This window comes from Mustela lutreola, chromosome 11 (assembly GCF_030435805.1).
Source record: "Mustela lutreola isolate mMusLut2 chromosome 11, mMusLut2.pri, whole genome shotgun sequence".
Taxonomy (NCBI): domain Eukaryota; kingdom Metazoa; phylum Chordata; class Mammalia; order Carnivora; family Mustelidae; genus Mustela; species Mustela lutreola.
This window is the reverse complement of record NC_081300.1, coordinates 65,958,517-65,976,525: the sequence shown is the minus strand read 5'-3', so window position 1 is coordinate 65,976,525 and position 18,009 is coordinate 65,958,517.

Below are 18,009 nucleotides of genomic sequence, written 5' to 3'. Positions count from 1 at the left end.
ACAGAAGGATGGGGGGTGGTACACAAACTGTTCTCCATGGCCTGGTTCTCACTCTCCCCTGCTCTGCCCTGTCCTCTGTGCAGCAGCTGGTCAAGCCTAAGAGAAGGTGTCCTCCCTGATCCTGGCCTGGGCCCTGATGGAGGGGAGACTCCCACAGGTTCTCTGTTCTCACATCTGAGTTTACTCTACTGAGTAATGACAGAGTTAGGGGGCTCTTCTGACTCTGGGGACATAGATAATACAGTAGATAATACAGATTAAGGATGTCATGGTACATTACATGGGCTCCAAATATAATCAGGGCTCATTCAGGAGGGAGAAAGCTGTCTCAGCTCATTTCTGTGGAAATTCATCTTCTCCATGGCAATGGGCAGCCTGGGTAGGCTCCAGGGGCTCTGTGCCTCCACTGGTTCCTGGACAAGTGTCCCTAATTATGAAGGGCTGCCTCTGGGTTACTGAAGAAGGGAAAAGCCCCTACTGCCCCAGGCCCATCCCTTCTTAAGTTTTATAGAAATTGTGGAGGAAGTGCAGATACAATCTTTGGGCCCACCTGGGGGCTTTCTGCTGGCACCAGTGTCCTCTCCCTGCCCCAAGACACCTGCACCAAGCACATCTGACCCTTAGCTGACATCGGACCCACATGGACTCTACTCCCACCCCTCTGTGACCCTGTGTTTTGGCCACAGCTGCATTAGAGCCTCACCTGTAGCTCTGAAGGGAAAGAACATCTCCAACACATGAATGGATTTTTTACATAAATGGAATTACCCTTTCTGACTCTTTGAATTACAGTTTTAAAACTGATTTGTAGAACAATTCTTTGAGGTCAAAAAAAGAGATAAGGGGGGGTGCAAGATGGCGGGGAAGTAGGAGGAGGCGACTTTTCAACTTGTACCTCAAAGGGAGCTGATTACCTACCAAAGAATTCCAATCACCCATGAAATCAGCCTGAGATCAGAATTATACATGTCTGGATCGCTACAGGGGGAGAAGACGCCAGTGGGCAGGTAAAGCGGAGTAGGGGAACTGGGAACTGATATCAGAAGATAAACAAAAGGGGGAGGAAGCCACCAGAGGCGACCGGTTGGAAAGTAATACCCCAATACGAGCGAGAGTGCCCTGCATCTGGGGACCAGCATTAACTTGGAGACTGCTTGAAAGCACTCCAAAAGAGCAAAAGATCTTGGGGGGAAATTGTGGGAATCGAGATGGCTAGGGACAGGGGCTTAAGCCCCCGGTCACCGGACAACCTCCCCTGACGCTGAGGCAGAGAGAGTGCAGCGGGGAAACCAGCTCTTGGTCCCTAAGCCGCCAGCGCGCCCAAGAACGCTTGGGGTCCACTTCCTGTAAGGGGATGGGAGCCATGCCGGTGGCAGAACGTGAGAGCCCAGCTTTAGAGCCTGAGATACTCCCCTGAGAGAGATATAAAGGCCCAGCTAGTGCCCTTTGATACTCGCCATTGTTTCAGAGCCTGCACCAAACTCTCCCCCCAGAAAGGTGCATGAAGGCCCAGCCTGGTGCTCTTGGACATGCGCCCCTTTCTCAGAGCCTGAGACCCCTGCGCGGTGCGCGAACCTCAGTCTCTCCTGAAATTGGTGTGCGCAAGCCCAGTGTTCTTAGACCCAGATAGACCAGGCACTCTCAGCCCAGGCCAGCAGCAAAATCTCCGTGTGCGATTGCTGCTTGGAACCTCTCTGGTGGTCTGGAGCTCCCAGACAGCCGCCGCTGCCTTGGCTTTGGGTACAAGCAAAAGATCCTGCATCCCCAGGGACCGCGACTTGGAACCTGCTCTGCCAGCGGCCAAGGGGGAACTTATTTAGGCTCTGCACCCAGACTGAGGCTTCTCTCTGAGAGGGAGATCAGGGTGCGATTTCTTTTCCTCTAAAACTACAAAAACCAACAAAAGCACTCAAAGTGAGGGAAAAAAAAAAAAGTGAACAAACATAAAAACCGCCAGAGAACTAAAGCCTTAAAAAAAAAAAAAAAAAAAAAAAAACAGTATTCTCAGAGCCCACCCCCTTGAGGGGGGTGGGAGGACTTAAGTCAGGGAACATCATTGACTGAAAACCCACGTGGCAGGCCCCTCCCCCAAAAAACAAAGCAAGAAGGAAAAAAAAAGGACTACAAGAGAACAACCATGACTTCATAGGAAAACTTTTATTTTTCATTCATTCCCACTATTCTGGTATATATATATATATATATATATATATATATATATATGTAATTTTTTAAACCTAATAACCATCACAGCGAGCTGTCCAGTACATCAAATTCCATAATAACCTTCTAACCTGAACTTTTAGATACATACACCTATGTTTTTCTTTTGCATTTCTATTTTTTGAATTCCTTCTTTTTTTTTTAATTTTAGTTTAGTATAGTTTATTCCTTTTTATTTTTATCTTCTAATATTCATATAGAGTTAAACTTCAAAGTAATGCCCTTTCCCCAATCAATACTACCCCTATAGGTAAACTAATTTTTAATCCCCCTTTATCTTAGGAAAGTTGAGTCCTTTAACAAAGATATCAAGATACATCCAGGAAGAATCAAAACAACCTTCCTCACACATGTGAGAATTTATAACCACTCTCCAATCTTTTTCTTCCACAAGTGTTTATGTGTTTTTGTGTTTGTCCTGATACTATATAAATCTTACACGTGGGGTTCTTTTTGACGAGGTTCTTCCTTTATTTGCATATATTTTTTTCTCTTGTCATATACTTTTATCAGTCTTTTTGATTGTCTGTTTTTGTTTGTTTACTTCATAAATCTTACCTTGGGGCCCATTTGGGCTGAACCTTCTCTTTCATCTTCCCTTTCTTTCCTGTCTCTCTCTCTATCTCTTTTTTTTTCTTCTTCTTTTTATTTTTCTTTTCTTTTGTCTCTCATTTATGTGGGGAATCCTGATTGCTCAGAAGTGTTCCAGGGTGCACCTTGACTGCACCACAGTTAACACATCCAGCTACATCTGTTCAGTCATCTCCCACCAAAATGACTAGGAGGAGGAATGCCCAACAGAAGAAAAATACAGAGGATGGACCTTCTTCAACAGAGCTAATGGATATCAACATAGACAATATGTCAGAAAGAGAATTCAGGCTAACAATTATCCAGGCAATAGCTAGGTTGGAGAAAGCCATAGATGACCAAACAGAATTGATTAAGGCCGAGCTGAAAGCGACCAGACAGGATGTTCACAATGTTAGGGCGGAGCTTAAAGCTACCAGGGAGGAGGTTCACAATGCTCTCAATGAGTTCCAATCTAATCTAAACTCTCTCAAAGCTATGGTAACTGAGATAGAAGATAGAATTAGTGATCTGGAGGACAAACAGATAGGCAGAAAGGATCAGGAGGAAGCCTGGAACAAACAGCTTAGAAACCACAAAAACAGAATCAGGGAAATAAATGATGCCATGAAGCGTTCCAACGGCAGAATTATTGGAATCCCTGAAGGGGAGGAGAAAGAAAGAAGTTTAGAAGATATAGTGGAACAAGTTCTTCATGAAAATTTTCCCAGTCTCGCGAATGGAACCAGCGTTCAGGTTCTAGAGGCTGAATGGTCTCCACCCAATATTATACATTCCAAAAAACATCACAACACCTGATAGTCAAATTGAGGAATTATAACTGTAGGTATAATCTCTTGAAAGCCGCTAGGGCAAAGAAGCTCCTTACTTACAGAGGAAAGCCCATCAGAATAACATCAGACCTGTCCACAGAGACCTGGCAAGCCAGAAGAGGCTGGCAAGATATATTCAGGGCACTAAATGAGAAGGACATGCAGCCAAGAATACTTTATCCAGCAAGACTGACATTCAAAATGGATGGAGAGATAAAGAGTTTCCAAGACCGGCAAGGTTTAAAAGACTATGCAACCACCAAGCCGACACTGCATGAAATATTAAGGGGGGGTTCTATAAAAAAGGAAAATCCTAAGAATAGCATTGAACAGAAATATAGAGAGAATCTACAGAAAGAAAGACTTCAAAGGTAACTCGATGTCAATAAAAATGTATCTATCAATAATCACTCTCAATGTGAATGGCCTAAATGCACCCATAAAATGGCACAGGGTTGCAGACTGGATAAAACGACAGGACCCATCTATATGTTGTCTACAAGAGACCCATTTTAAGCCTAAAGATACACCCAGACTGAAAGTGAAGGGATGGAGAAGCATTTTTCATGTCAATGGGCCTCAAAAGAAGGCTGGGGTAGCACTTCTCATATCAGATAAATTAGATTTTAAACTAAAAACTGTAGTCAGAGATACAGAAGGACACTACATAATCCTTAAAGGGACTATCCACCAAGACGACCTAACAATTGTAAATATCTATGCCCCCAATATGGGAGCAGCCAATTACATAAGAAAACTTAATCAAGAAAAAGAGTCATATTGATATGAATACACAAATCATAGGAGATCTTAACACGCCTCTCTCAGAAATAGACAGATCATCAAAGCAGAAAATCAATAAAGAAACAAGAGCATTGAATGACACATTGGACCAGATGGACCTCATAGATATATACAGAACATTCCACCCTAAAACAACAGAATACTCATTCTTCTCAAGTGCACACGGAACCTTCTCAAGAATACACTACATACTGAGTCACAAATCAGGACTCAACTGATATCAAAAGACGGAGATTATTCCCTGCATATTCTCAGATCACAATGCTTTGAAACTGGAGCTTAATCACAAGGAAAAGTTCAGAAGGAACTCAAACACCTGGAAGCTAAAGGCCACCTTGTTTAAGAATGCTTGGATCAACCAGGAGATCAAAGAAGAACTGAAACAATTCATGGAAACCAATGAGAATGAAGACACTTCAATCCAAAATCTATGAGATACATCAAAGGCAGTCCTAAGGGGGAAATACATAGCCATCCAAGCCTCCTTCAAAAAAATTGAAAAAGACAGATTCCAAAAAATCTAGAAAAATCCAGAACACAGCAGCTGTCTCTACACCTAAAAGAACTAGAGAATCAACAACAAATCAAACCAACTCCACACATAAGAAGGGAAATCATCAAGAATAGAGCTGAGATCAATGAAGTAGAAACCAAAGATACAGTAGAACGTATCAATGAAACTAGAAGCTGGTTTTGTGAAATAATCAATAAGATCGATAAGCCACTGACCACACTAATCCAAAAGAAAAGAGAGAAGCCCAAATGCATAAAATTATGAATGAAAAGGGAGAGATCACAACTAACACCAAGGAAGTAGAAACAATCATCAGAAGTTATTATCAACAGTTATATGCCAATAAGCTAGCAACCTTGATGAAATGGATGTATTCCTGGAAAACTACAAACTCCCAAAATTAAACCAGGAAGAAATCGACAACCTGAATAGACCGATATCTAGTAAAGAGATTGAAGCAGTGAATAAAAACCTCCCAAAAAACAAGAGCCCAGGACCTGACGGATTCCCTGGGGAATTCTACCAAACTTTCAAAGAAGAAATAACACCTATTCTCCTGAAGCTGTTTCAAAAAATTGAAGCAGAAGGAAAACTTCCAGACTCTTTCTATGACGCCAGCATTACCCTGATCCTCAAACCAGGCAAAGACCCTACCAAAAAGGAGAATTTCAGACCAATATCACTGATGAATATGGATGCTAAGATTCTCAACAAGATCATAGCAAACAGGATCCAACAGCACATTAAAAAGATTATTCACCATGACCAGGTGGGATTCATCCCTGGGCTACAAGGATGGTTCAACATTCGCAAATGAATCAATGTGATAGTACAAATTAATAAGAGAAGAGAGAAGAACCACATGGTCCTCTCAATTGATGCAGAAAAAGCATTTGACAAAATCCAGCATCCGTTCCTGATTAAAACACTTCAAACTATAGGGATAGATGGAACATTGCTGAACTTCATCAAATCTATTTATGAAAGACCCACAGCAAATGTCATCCTCAATGGGAAAAAGCTTGCAGCTTTCCCGTTGAGATCAGAAACAAGACAAGGATGCCCACTTTCACCGCTCTTGTTCAACATAGTATTAGAAGTCCTAGCAATAGCAATCAGACAACAAAGAGAAACAAAAGGTATCCAAATTGGCAATGAAGAAGTCAAACTCTCTCTCTTCGCAGATGACATGATTCTTTATATGGAAAACCCAAAAAACTCCACCCCCAAACTACTAGAACTCATACAACAATTCAGCAACGTGGCAGGATACAAAGTCAATGTGCAGAAATCATTGGATTTCTTATACACTAACAATGAAAGTACAGAAAGGGAAATTAGAAAATCTATTCCATTTACTATAGCAACAAGAACCATAAGATACCTGGGAATAAACCTAACCAAAGAGGTAAAGGATCCGTACTTGAGGAACTACAGAACACTCATGAAACAAATTGAAGAAGACACAAAAAGATGGAAGACCATTCCATGCTTTTGGATCGGAAGAATAAACATTGTTAAGATGTCTATACTGCCTAGAGCAATCTATACTTTTAATGCCATTCCGATCAAAATTCCAACAATATTCTTCAAAGAGCTGGAGCAAATAATCCTAAAATTTGTATGGAATCAGAAGTGACCCCGAATCACTAAGGAAATGTTGAAAAACAAAAATAAAACTGGCAGCATCACGTTACCTGATTTCAAGCTTTATTACAAAGCTGTGGTCACCAAGACAGCATGGTACTGGCATAAAAACAGACACATAGACCAGTGGAACAGAGTAGAGAGCCCAGATATGGACCCTCAACTCTATGGTCAATTAATCTTCGACAAAACAGGAAAAAATATACAGTGGAAAAAAGACAGTCTCTTCAATAAATGGTGCTGGGAAAACTGGACAGCTATATGTAGAAGAATGAAACTCGACCATTCTCTTACACTATACACAAAGATAAACTCAAAATGGATAAAGACCTCAACGTGAGACAGGAATCCCTCAGAATCCTAGAGGAGAACATAGGGAGTAATCTCTTCGATATCAGCCACAGCAACTTCTTTCAAGACATGTCTCCAAAGGCAAAAGAAACAAAAGCGAAAATGAATTTTGGGGACTTCATCAAAATCAAAAGCTTCTGCACAGCAAAGGAAACAGTCAAAAAAAAAAAAAAAAAAAAAAAAACAAAGAGGCAACACACGGAATGGGAGAAGATATTTGCAAATGACAATACAGACAAGAGGTTGATATCCAGGATCTATAATGAACTCCTCAAACTAAACACACACGAAACAGACAATCATATCAAAAAATGGGAAGATATGAACAGAGACTTCTCCAATAAAGACATACAAATGGCTATCAGACACATAAAAAAAATGTTCATCATCATTAGCCCTCAGGGAGATTAAAATTAAAACCACATTGAGCAACATGGGGGCTTAAGTGGGTAGGAGAAGAATCAATGAAACAAGATGGGATTGGGAGGGAGACAAACTATAAGTGACTCTTAATCTTACAAAACAAACTGAGGGTTGCTGGGGGGAGGGGCGTTGGGAGAAGGGGGAGTGGGGTTATGGACATTGGGGAGGGTATGTGCTTTGGTGAGTGCTGTGAAGTGTGTAAACCTGGCGATTCACAGACCTGTACCCCTGGGGATAAAAGTACATGTTTATTAAAAAAAAATTAAAAATAAATAAATAACCACATTGAGATATCATCTTACACCAGTTAGAATGGCCAAAATTAACAAGACAGGAAACAACATGTGTTGGAGGGAATGTGGAGAAAGGGGAACCCTCTTACACTGTTGGTGGGAATGCAGGTTGGTGCAGCCTCTTTGGAGAACAGTGTGGAGATTCCTCAAGAAATTAAAAATAGAGCTTCCCTATGACCCTGCAATTGCACTCCTGGTTATTTACCCCAAAGATACAGATGCAATGCAAAGAAGGGCCATCTGTACCCCAGTGTTTATAGCAGCAATGGCCACCAAACTATGGAAAGAACCAAGATGCCCTTCAACGGATGAATGGATAAGGAAGATGTGGTCCATATACACTATGGAGTATCATGCCTCCATCAGAAAGGATGAATACCCAACTTTTGTAGCAACATGGACGGGACTGGAGGAGATTAAGGTGAGTGAAATAAGTCAGGCAGAGAGAGTCAATTATCATATGGTTTTACTTATTTGTGAAGCATAACAAATAGCATGAAGGACAAGGGGTGTTAGAGAGAAGAGAGTTGGGGTAAATTGGAAGGGGAGGTGAATCACGAGAGACTATGGACTCTGAAAAACAATCTGAGGGGTTTGAAGTGGTGGGGGGGTGGGAGGTTGGGGTACCAGGTGGTGGGTATTATTGAGGGCACGGATTGCATGGAGCACTGGGTGGGGTGAAAAAATAATGAATACTGTTGTGCTGAAAATAAATAATTTTAATTTTTAAAAAAGAGATAAGGAATTTATTACAAAGGAACAGCAGAAGCTTCCCCTATTTCTATCCTGGCGTGTATCAGAGGGACACCTACCTAGGAGAAAGAGACAGGTCAGAAAATTATTTTCCCCACACAAATTATGAAAAGTGTAATTGGAATCTTTTTTCTTAAAATTCCTCCTTGACTTGATGAACTAGAATGACAAACTTTGGTGAGACTCTTTGTGACAGAAATAATATTTCCAGGGATTTTTTTCAGGTTAAACGATCATAAAAATGTCCCTCACCTGGCAGAACTAAGAGTTAAGAAGTTGTCTCCTTCAGGACCTGGAACATGCTTGCTGAGGTTGGCTCACATCCTCTCTCAGTCTGAGCAGCCTTCCTCACCTGGTGTAGAGGATTTCTGCTGCCTCGCACCATCCAGCTTCTGCTCTTCTCTCTTCTACTCCAGGAACCAGGGACCTGCACTCCTCTCTCAGCCTCCCTTTCCTGTCAGGTACACTCCTCCCTCATGTTCCTGCTCAGCTCAGCCAATCTGTGGAGTGTCAGGGAAAGCAGTGACAGATAATCCACGTGTAAGAAGACATAGAGACAGGTTCAGAGACACAAGTAGACTCTGGTCTCCCTGTGGCTTTAGGTGGGTCATGGGGGAGAGGAGGAATAATCGCCACTGTCTTGAGGGCCTCACCCCCAGGAGTACTAAGGAGATCAAGGACACACAGAAGGAGACATCTGTGTCAACCCTGCCCCCACCCCAGTAGATTCCTCTTGGAGGCCATTCTCTGAGGAGAACACTCCATACTGACCCTGAACTGGGTTGAATTTCTGGTCCCTCAACTTTGCCCTGTTCTTTGAGATCCTCTATCCTCCCCAAGCCACTGAAGGGCACAACAGGGTTCTACACAGGTCTCTTTCTGACCTAAGCAGTGCCAGAGTTACCTGTTCAATAAGGACAGTGTCTTGATCATGCAGAGTGCCCAGGGAATGGGTGCCAATCATAGCAGCAATGTCCACAATAGCTAAACTGTGGGAAAAGCTGAGATTCCCTTTAACAGACAAATGGATAAAGGCGATGTGGTTCATATATACAATGGAATATTACTGTGACATCAGAAAGGATGAATACCTACATTTCCGTCATCAGGGGTGGAACTATAAGGGATTATGCTAAATGAAATAAGTCAAGCAGAGAAAGACCATTATAATATGGATTCACTTATATATAGAACATAGGGAACAGCACTGAAAACCATAGGGCAATGGAGGAAAAATTGAATGGAGAGAAATCAGAGAATGAGACAAACCATGAGAGACTCTTGACTCCAGGAATCAAACTGAGAGTTAAAAAAGGGATGGGGGTGGGGGAGGGTATAAGAAGGTGATGGGACTAAGGACGGTATGTGTTGCGATGGGCACCAGGTGTTACAAACAATAAATCCTTAAATATTACATTGGCCAGAAGTGGCCAATAAACCCTGACTTATTATGTGGAAATTGCCTTTTACCACAACTGATACATCTCTCTGTCCCCTGAATGATTATCTGAGGAGAACACTCCATACTGACCCTGAACTGGGTTGAATTTCTGGTCCCTCAACTTTGCCTTAAATATTATATTAATATTTGCCTTAAATAATTACATCAAAAACTAATGATGTACTATATGTTGGGTAACTGAACATTATTTGAAATATAATGTGTGTTTGGTGAACACACCATGAGTAGGGCCCAGACCAAGGATAAGCCTGACTCTTACTGTCAGGTGTGGGACAGCAGTGTTAATGCTCACAGGGACACAGACAGGGAAGTGAGACACAAACCCCTTCCCTGTCTGTGTCACACTCTCCTCGAGCCCCAGGAGGCCTGTAAGCAGAGCAGTGAGCAGATAAGACCATGTACCCACACATGTGATCCCCAGGGTTCCCTCTTCTCTACCCTCCAGGAGGGCTGTGTACAGGGAGGTTCATGAGTGAATTGGGGTCTGACAGGCCTAGGCTGCCCTGCTTGTCTCTGTGGGTATGACTCAGGGACAGAGGGTCTGGATAGATGGAAAGACAGAGACTTTCATTTCCATATAATGGTCACTGGGCTATACTTTTGCCTAATTGCCCAGGATTTGAACCCAGAAATTCCCAGCTCAGCTGAGCTCCTGAAAACCTGGTCCATGGCAGCTGAGATTCTGAGTGGAGCACACAAGGGCAGTGGACACTATGAGGTCACCTACATCCCCTCGTCTGAGATCACTCACCCATCCACCCCTGTGGGAGGCCCTAAAGGCTTACAAGGGAGCTCATCACAAGGAGGTGCTATCCTTCAACAATTTGCCTCCCCAAGTTTCAGCTTCTTTTCCGAGAGGTTCAAATGAATGATGGTCTTAGTCCAAGATCCCACAAGCTTATCCATGTTCAGATGTCCTGAAAAGTCCCAGATTTATAGCTCCCGACAGGAGGGAGGCATCACCTGATATCTCACTGTGGGTCTCTTCTCCTTTTGCCCAGGCTGACCTCCCCAGATACTTCCAGATTTTCTGCACATGCACTTCTCCTTCTCAGAGTCTGCTTCCAGGAACCAGGACACTGACAAGAGTCCTGAAACAGTAAGCACCTCACCTAGGAAATTCAGGTCCCCTCTCTCTCCACCCGTGTCCCCAGTGACCCCCAACAAGATCCTCGGGGAACTAAAGAGGCCAAAGTGTCCCCACAAAGCTGGGGTTTCTCGACTAATCACCAATGTGCTTGTCCAATCCCCAGACAGATCAGATTGTTCCTTCTATTTTTGTACACTGAAAGAAGATCCAGACACACTAGGTATTCTGAGTTCTGACAGATAGTTGAAGAGTCACATCCATCTTGATGGTGAAAGGGGGATGATGGGGCAGTTGCTGCTGCCAACACAGTGGCCAGAAGAAACACAGCCATGGGGAAGAAACAAACAATGGTCCTTCCTCACTTCTACCCCCATATCTATGCAGGAATCTCTTTATCCCCACCCTACCCAGACATACGGACAGACAAAAATTCTGTGAAACACAGCTCAGCCTATCAATTAATAAGTGACACTTAATAAGACACCACAGTCCCCCCTCGTCCACATGAAATCTAACAAGTTCCCCATTAACCTAAACACCAAGTAAAGAGAATGTGGGCAGCCATGTTTCCACCTAACATGATAAAACTCTCCAGGAAACTGTTACAAACATGCTCACTCTCTCCTCACAAGAGGATATAAAATACATCTTTGTCTCCTAATGATCTTTATTTTTTGTCCCAAATGATTTGATACCCTACAACTTCAATATTGAGATATAGCATTCACTATTGGTAACAATGCTATATTAGATGATAATGGGATAAGACATGAGAACAAAACAGAAACTTCTGATGAATATATTGTTGGGTCCGTTATCAAAGGAATGAGACAGAGACAAACTGAATTTATGCAAAGCCTTATTCTATGCCAATCATTGGAAGTTAGACTGACGGGCCAGGGGATCAAGGCTGAAACAAAGTGAAAATTATGTAAAGCTTTATTCTGTGTCAAGCGTTAGAAGTCAGACTAACCGGCCAGGACCCCTCTGAAGAGGGCGACCCTTCTTGGTCTTACAGGCTAGTTTTTATAGGGCACAACTGCAGACCTCCACATATGTGGCTTTGTCTGATTGGATGTGTCCTACCTGTGTGTTTTAGTAATGGTTACCCGGAACCAATACAACAAAATGGCCTTGTTTTAGGTATGTGTTTGAGCAAGGGTTACCCGGAACTGGTAACAGTGACTGTTGAAGCATTTATTAAACAACAAAATGACTACTTAGACAACATGGAGTCACTATGGCTAAGTAGGTCCAGGCAGGCCGTAGGGGTTTAACAGGTTTTAATGTGGAATCCACCCCAACATATATATCCAAACATATTCATGTCCACATAAAGAAGACACATGCTACTTTTATCTGGCTCATTTCTGCCACTACAGTGTGGTCAGTGTGGTGTCTATAATTACCTTCTTCACTGCTCACCCATATGCCCCTTCCCTTAGCAAATACCTGAGCATGTCCTGATCCTCACCAGTTACGACCACCAAACCTTCATTCTGGAAGATGGGTCCATTATCTGACGTGCTGCATTGGGTTGTGGTGAATTGGTGACTGTAATCACAGTCCTGAGGTATGCTAGGGGATCTCCTAAATCCCTATGTTCCTGCTTTTCCCGATTGTCTTGTAGACAGACAATTGCCCCATGACAGTCATTATGAAATACTCTGGGCAGTACCCTTACTTTGAATCCCTGCCAGGCAGAGTCAGAAGGACCCATGACGCACTCCCAGAGCAGGGCAGTCACACCCATCCCTCCCGCCTTGGTCAGGCTCTGCTCTGACCAGGGTCTGAATCCAGCACACGTGAGCTCCACTCCTGGACTCACCTCATTGTCCTCTGTTTTCTTGAGAAACTAGCCTCTCTGGGTACTCACTTCACCTACTGTGAAATGGGGAAATTTCTACTGATGTGAGAAACACTCTTCATCAAATTAATGTCATAAAACACTGAAGAGTTTAACTTATTAGGCAAATGCAGTGGGGTCTCAGTGAGTCACCCTTGGTGTTGGGAGTCTCCCATCTGCCTCTGTAGGCACACAAGGAAAAGTTTTTAGCTGTTCTGTAAACCACATCACATGCAATTTTACCCAAGCCCAAATTAGCAGATTCCCAATTGCACCAAACCACAGACAGAGTAGTTTAAAATTCTCCCACAACAACCTTCACAGGATGTGAGTTGTAATAAAATTAATAGTAGCAAAAATAGCAGTAATTAGAGTAAAATTTTCCCCATTCAACTGAACTAAGCTCCAGAAGCATCACCTGTCACTCTAATGACCCAACTACATGGATAGGGATGCAGGAAGCATCAGTCCTGGTTCCTAAATACATAGGAACCTAGTGGCTGTGGGACATCACACAGGATTGTCTGGACACTGACCCTTTTCAAATGCTCTACACTGAAGCCTGCACTCTCCTTTCTGAAACAAGACTGTGGGCTCTCCAGGGCATTACAACCCTGGGACAAGTACAGGAATCGCACCTGCCCTGCCTTCTGCACCTTGTATGTGACCTTCTGTGCTAGGCCGAGGACAGCAGAGTGGCAGCTGCCTGTGGAAGCTTGGAAACGCTGGTCCAAACCCTTTCTCAGGTGACAGGTGCTCTGGGGTGATCCTCAGGAGGGAAGCTTCAGGCCTGAGTCCTTCTCCACCAGCAGGGGGCAACAGAGCTGCATCAGGAGCCACAGAACAGAGGCTAGGGCTGCCAAGGGGGGAGACTTACATAGATGGCAGGCCTGCGGGTCAGCGGGTTGTCTGTGGTTCAGTCCTCAGAGGCTTTCAAGATGAACCACCCTAACTCCACAGGCTGCAAGGACCATGCTCTCAGGGTCAGACACACAGTGTCACCCAGGACACTGACAAGAGTACTGAAACAGTGAGCACCTCACCTGGGAAATTCAGGTCCCCTCTCTCTCCACCAGTGTTCCCAGGGACTGACTCCTCTGTTCTGGGCACAACCAGAGACACCCGATGACTCACACTCTGCCTCTCCTTCCCCAACTCCACCCCAACTCAGACCTGGGGCTGCAGCTCCTTTTTTTCAGACTATCTCAGGGGGCAGGAGGCAGAGGACTTGGGGTCCCTGGTTCCTGGAAGAAGCATCTACTGCCTCCTTGTGAGACTGTCTCCAGAGTGACATGACTTTCATGGCTGCAGGGACCATAGCTCACGCCCTTGAGCTACAGCATATGGGAACATGTGATTGTGTGGATCCTTACAAGATCACAAACCTTGAAGTTGTTTCTCATATATTTTCATATGTTCCCATGAAACATTGATGAAAAAATTAAGAGGAATGAAATGGCTGACAATGCCAATTGCTGGTCTGCTGTGGGATGGGAGCTGCGAGAGACAGCAGCATTATGTGTAAATAGACTCGAAATCCTGATGAATCTGCAGCAACAGGTGGTTAACAGGTAAGCACCCACTTTTGTAAGTGATGAACAAACCTCAGAATGAAAGTTTCCCATTTTGACGACATGCCAAGGATGGGATCACAGTGTCTGTGGGGGATGCAGAGGGGAACTGAAGCAGCAGGAGGAAGGTAAGGAAGCCAAGGGACCATCTTTCCATGAATCAGGTGTTTTCTGCATGTCCCAGATGAACCAGGTCAGCCTTATGGCCAGGCTCCTTTGAGGCCCCTGAGCCAGCCCTGGACAGACCACAGTCATATGGGATCCCAGCAGGAGTCTTGGGTTATAGGACAGACTCTGTGCTGTCTGGGGGACTTGAGACAGTCTCAGGGGAGGAGAATCAGACACTCTTGAAGAAGAAAGCACCTGGCTGAGGCCCATCTTCTGCTGCTGTGATAAGAGAGACTAAAGCAACTGGAAGGAGCCCAGCCATGCTGGTGTTGTGGGGAAATCAGACTTCTTATGGGTCACTGCATTAGTTTGCTGGGGCTGGGAGAAATGAGCCCCACAAACTGGGGGGAAAGAGCTGAGAACAGAAATGTATTGTCTCACGGTTCTGGAGGTCAGCAGTCTGAGACCAAGGCAACAGCAGATTGCTTGTTGTTTTGTAGGCTGTGAAGAGAATCTGTTTCATCTTCTCTCTTACAACACCTGGTGGTTCTCTGGCAATTTTTGGCATTCCTGGTCTTATAGATTCCTTCTCTAATTTCATAGGGTGACCTCCCCTGTCAGAATGTGTCTCCAAACTGTTGCTCTCATAAGGACCCCAGTCGAATTGGAATAGGGTCCAGCCTACTCCAGTGCAACCTCATCTGAATTTAAGGAATTAAGTCTGCATTGATCCTATACTGAAATCATGGCCCAGTGAGGGATGCTGGAGGTGAGGACTCAAACATACACTTGGGAGCTGTGGGACATAATTCAACCCACAAGTGTCCCTGCCATGGTTGGACACTCCCTCCCCTTGAGGGATTCTGCAGGTAGCATGGGTACTACAAAGCTCTCAGGGATCAGGTGGAGCATAACTAACAAACTCAGAGAAAGCCCTGAGCGTCTCCTACCTGACCCATCTGTATGTCTGGACATCCAGGCTCCATCCTTGCCCTCTGATTATCACCACAGTGAGAAAATGTCGAACTTCTGGTCTCTATATTCTACCAGGTAGGTCAGAAGTGAAACAAGATCTCATCATCATCAAGAGGTGGGGTACAGTACCTGCTGCCTCCCTGAAGGAGTTCCCCCAGGACACCAAGAGGATCTGCTTCTCCTCCAGCTGTATGTGTAGGGCCTTCTGAGCCCATCTCAGCTCTGCTGTGGACATGACATGTCTAGAGCCTGTTTAATCCCCATTGTGCTTCTCTGACTCCTAGAGGGATCAGTGTGAGGAGCCCCAGTCTCTCTGCCTGAGCCTCTTTTCCCTCAGTGCCACCAGCCCCAGCCCTGAGTCCCATCAACCCTCCCCTACCCACCCAGGCCTCTGTGCTACCCTCTGTGGTCGGGGCACAGGACACACACTGACTGGCAACCTATGTAGGTCAGGTTTGTAGTATCTACAGAACTATGTTCCCCCTCCCAGAACAAGGACATCACAGGTAGGACCAACTTTAGTGAGACAATGGGGATCACATGACACATATCACAAGGTCTGAAGAAGCAGGAAGTAGTTCTGATCTAGTTCAGCTGGGACATCCTGTGATGTCTCTGTTGGAGAACCAGGACCATGTCCCTGGGCCCATGACCCAGTGAGCAGGATGGCAGCCTGAGAGGGTGTGCCCCTTGTGACCTGTGCAATGGTAGTGCCTCTGAGAGCCAGGGTGTGTGTGTGTGTGTGTGTGTGTGTGAGAGAGAGAGAGAGAGAGAGAGAGAAAGAGATTTTAGGGTTACCAGGAAATTTTGCCCAATTTCAATAGTCCATAATTTCCCTCCATCCTCTAAACTCCAGCGACTTTTCTTTATATCATGTTTAAGGATAAAGGATACTAAAAGGAGCAGGAGGAGTAAAGATTTATATGTGCCTACCACATATGAGGCACTATTCCAAGCACTTCCTATTTATTAAATTTTTAAATCATGAGTATTCTACAAAAAAACATTCTGATTATCACCCCAATTCATAGAAGCAGAAGGTGAGGCAGGTAGGATATGTAAATTGCCTGAGGCCAAAGCTAAAAAGTGGCCAACCCAGCAGCAAACCAAGGGATTCTGATCCCGAAATCCCTGTGGGCCCATCACCAACCTATGGACATTTATGCTTTGAGGCTAAGACATGACCCCTTCTTAATGTTCCAGAAGCTTCTGTCTCCTTTGTAAAAAGCAAGTGACTGCTACTGGGACTTTGCAGAGCAGCCCATCCAACAGAAATAACATTCCAACCACATTCATAATTTAAAGTTTTCTAGCCACACACATTTTAAAAAATGAGAAGAAATGAGCAGAACTTGTTTTCATAGCACACTTTGTTTAGATCAGTTTTGTGAAATTATCACAACAATATGAATTACATATAAAAATATTTTTTACCTTATTTTTAATGCTATGTCTTTGAAATCTGGTGGGTCCCCCTGAACAACAACACTTCTCTATTGGGACTACCCACATTTGATGGCACACAGGTTTTCATGCCCTATAGGAGCCATGGACAGAGAAGGTAAATACATAAGGTTTCCTTAGGGTAACTGTCCCTCCAGCATAGACTCAGAGCCAGCAGGCTGTTTTTCCTTGGGAAACAGAGACACCACCATCATGAATATCTGATTATCGTCAGAACAGAACCTGGGAGGGCATAGACTGGAATAAAGGAGAGAGGGTGGTGACCAGAAGGTCTCAGTAGCCTTGGGATGAGGGGAGAGGGAGCATGGTGAGGGGTTGGTGCAGGGCGGGGATTGGAAGGGCAGGCTCTGGGACATCTCCTGGATTGGAAACTGGACTTACTCATCACTGTCATGGCAAATGAGAAATGAGAAAACCATGTAACCTCTCAATGTTAGATCCTTCATTTAAAAGAATGGAGGAAAATTGGGCCTTGAGCATAGGGCTACTATTTTTATTGTGTCTCATTCAGTGGAACCCGTACACACTCGCAAAGGTTTAAAACCTACTGAGGGCTCAGAAGTAGTCATTTTGTTAAACTAACAATGCACATAGGATGACATTCATCCCAGGGCGCCCAGGGGGGCACTGTGGGTCTTGTTTTCAGACCCCAGTAAGTCCAAATCCCTTGGGCTGTGCTCAGGTGCAAAGGGAATGACTGATGCTTCCACTGATGATTCTTGTGTAAAATCAACTCTCCACTTTAGAAACCTACACCTGTTCCTATTTCTAACCTCAGGAAATTACCAATATGAGGCTATTTAGCTCAGGACTCATACAAGAGCTCACACAGACCTACAGAAGAATAGAAAGTAGATTTGCATCTGATGCCCCACCTTCCTTGAGCTGTAAAAAACAGAGGATAAGATGGGAGTTTGAAGACTTCAGTCCCAGGAGCACAGCCCCAGAGAAGAGTTCTACGCAATTCCCCTCCACCATGGACTGGGTTCCCTTCTACCTTCTACCATTTATTATTGTCACAGGTCAGGGTTCCACGTCTTTGTCATTTCCCTCCAAGTACAATGCCCAGGGAACACCGTCCA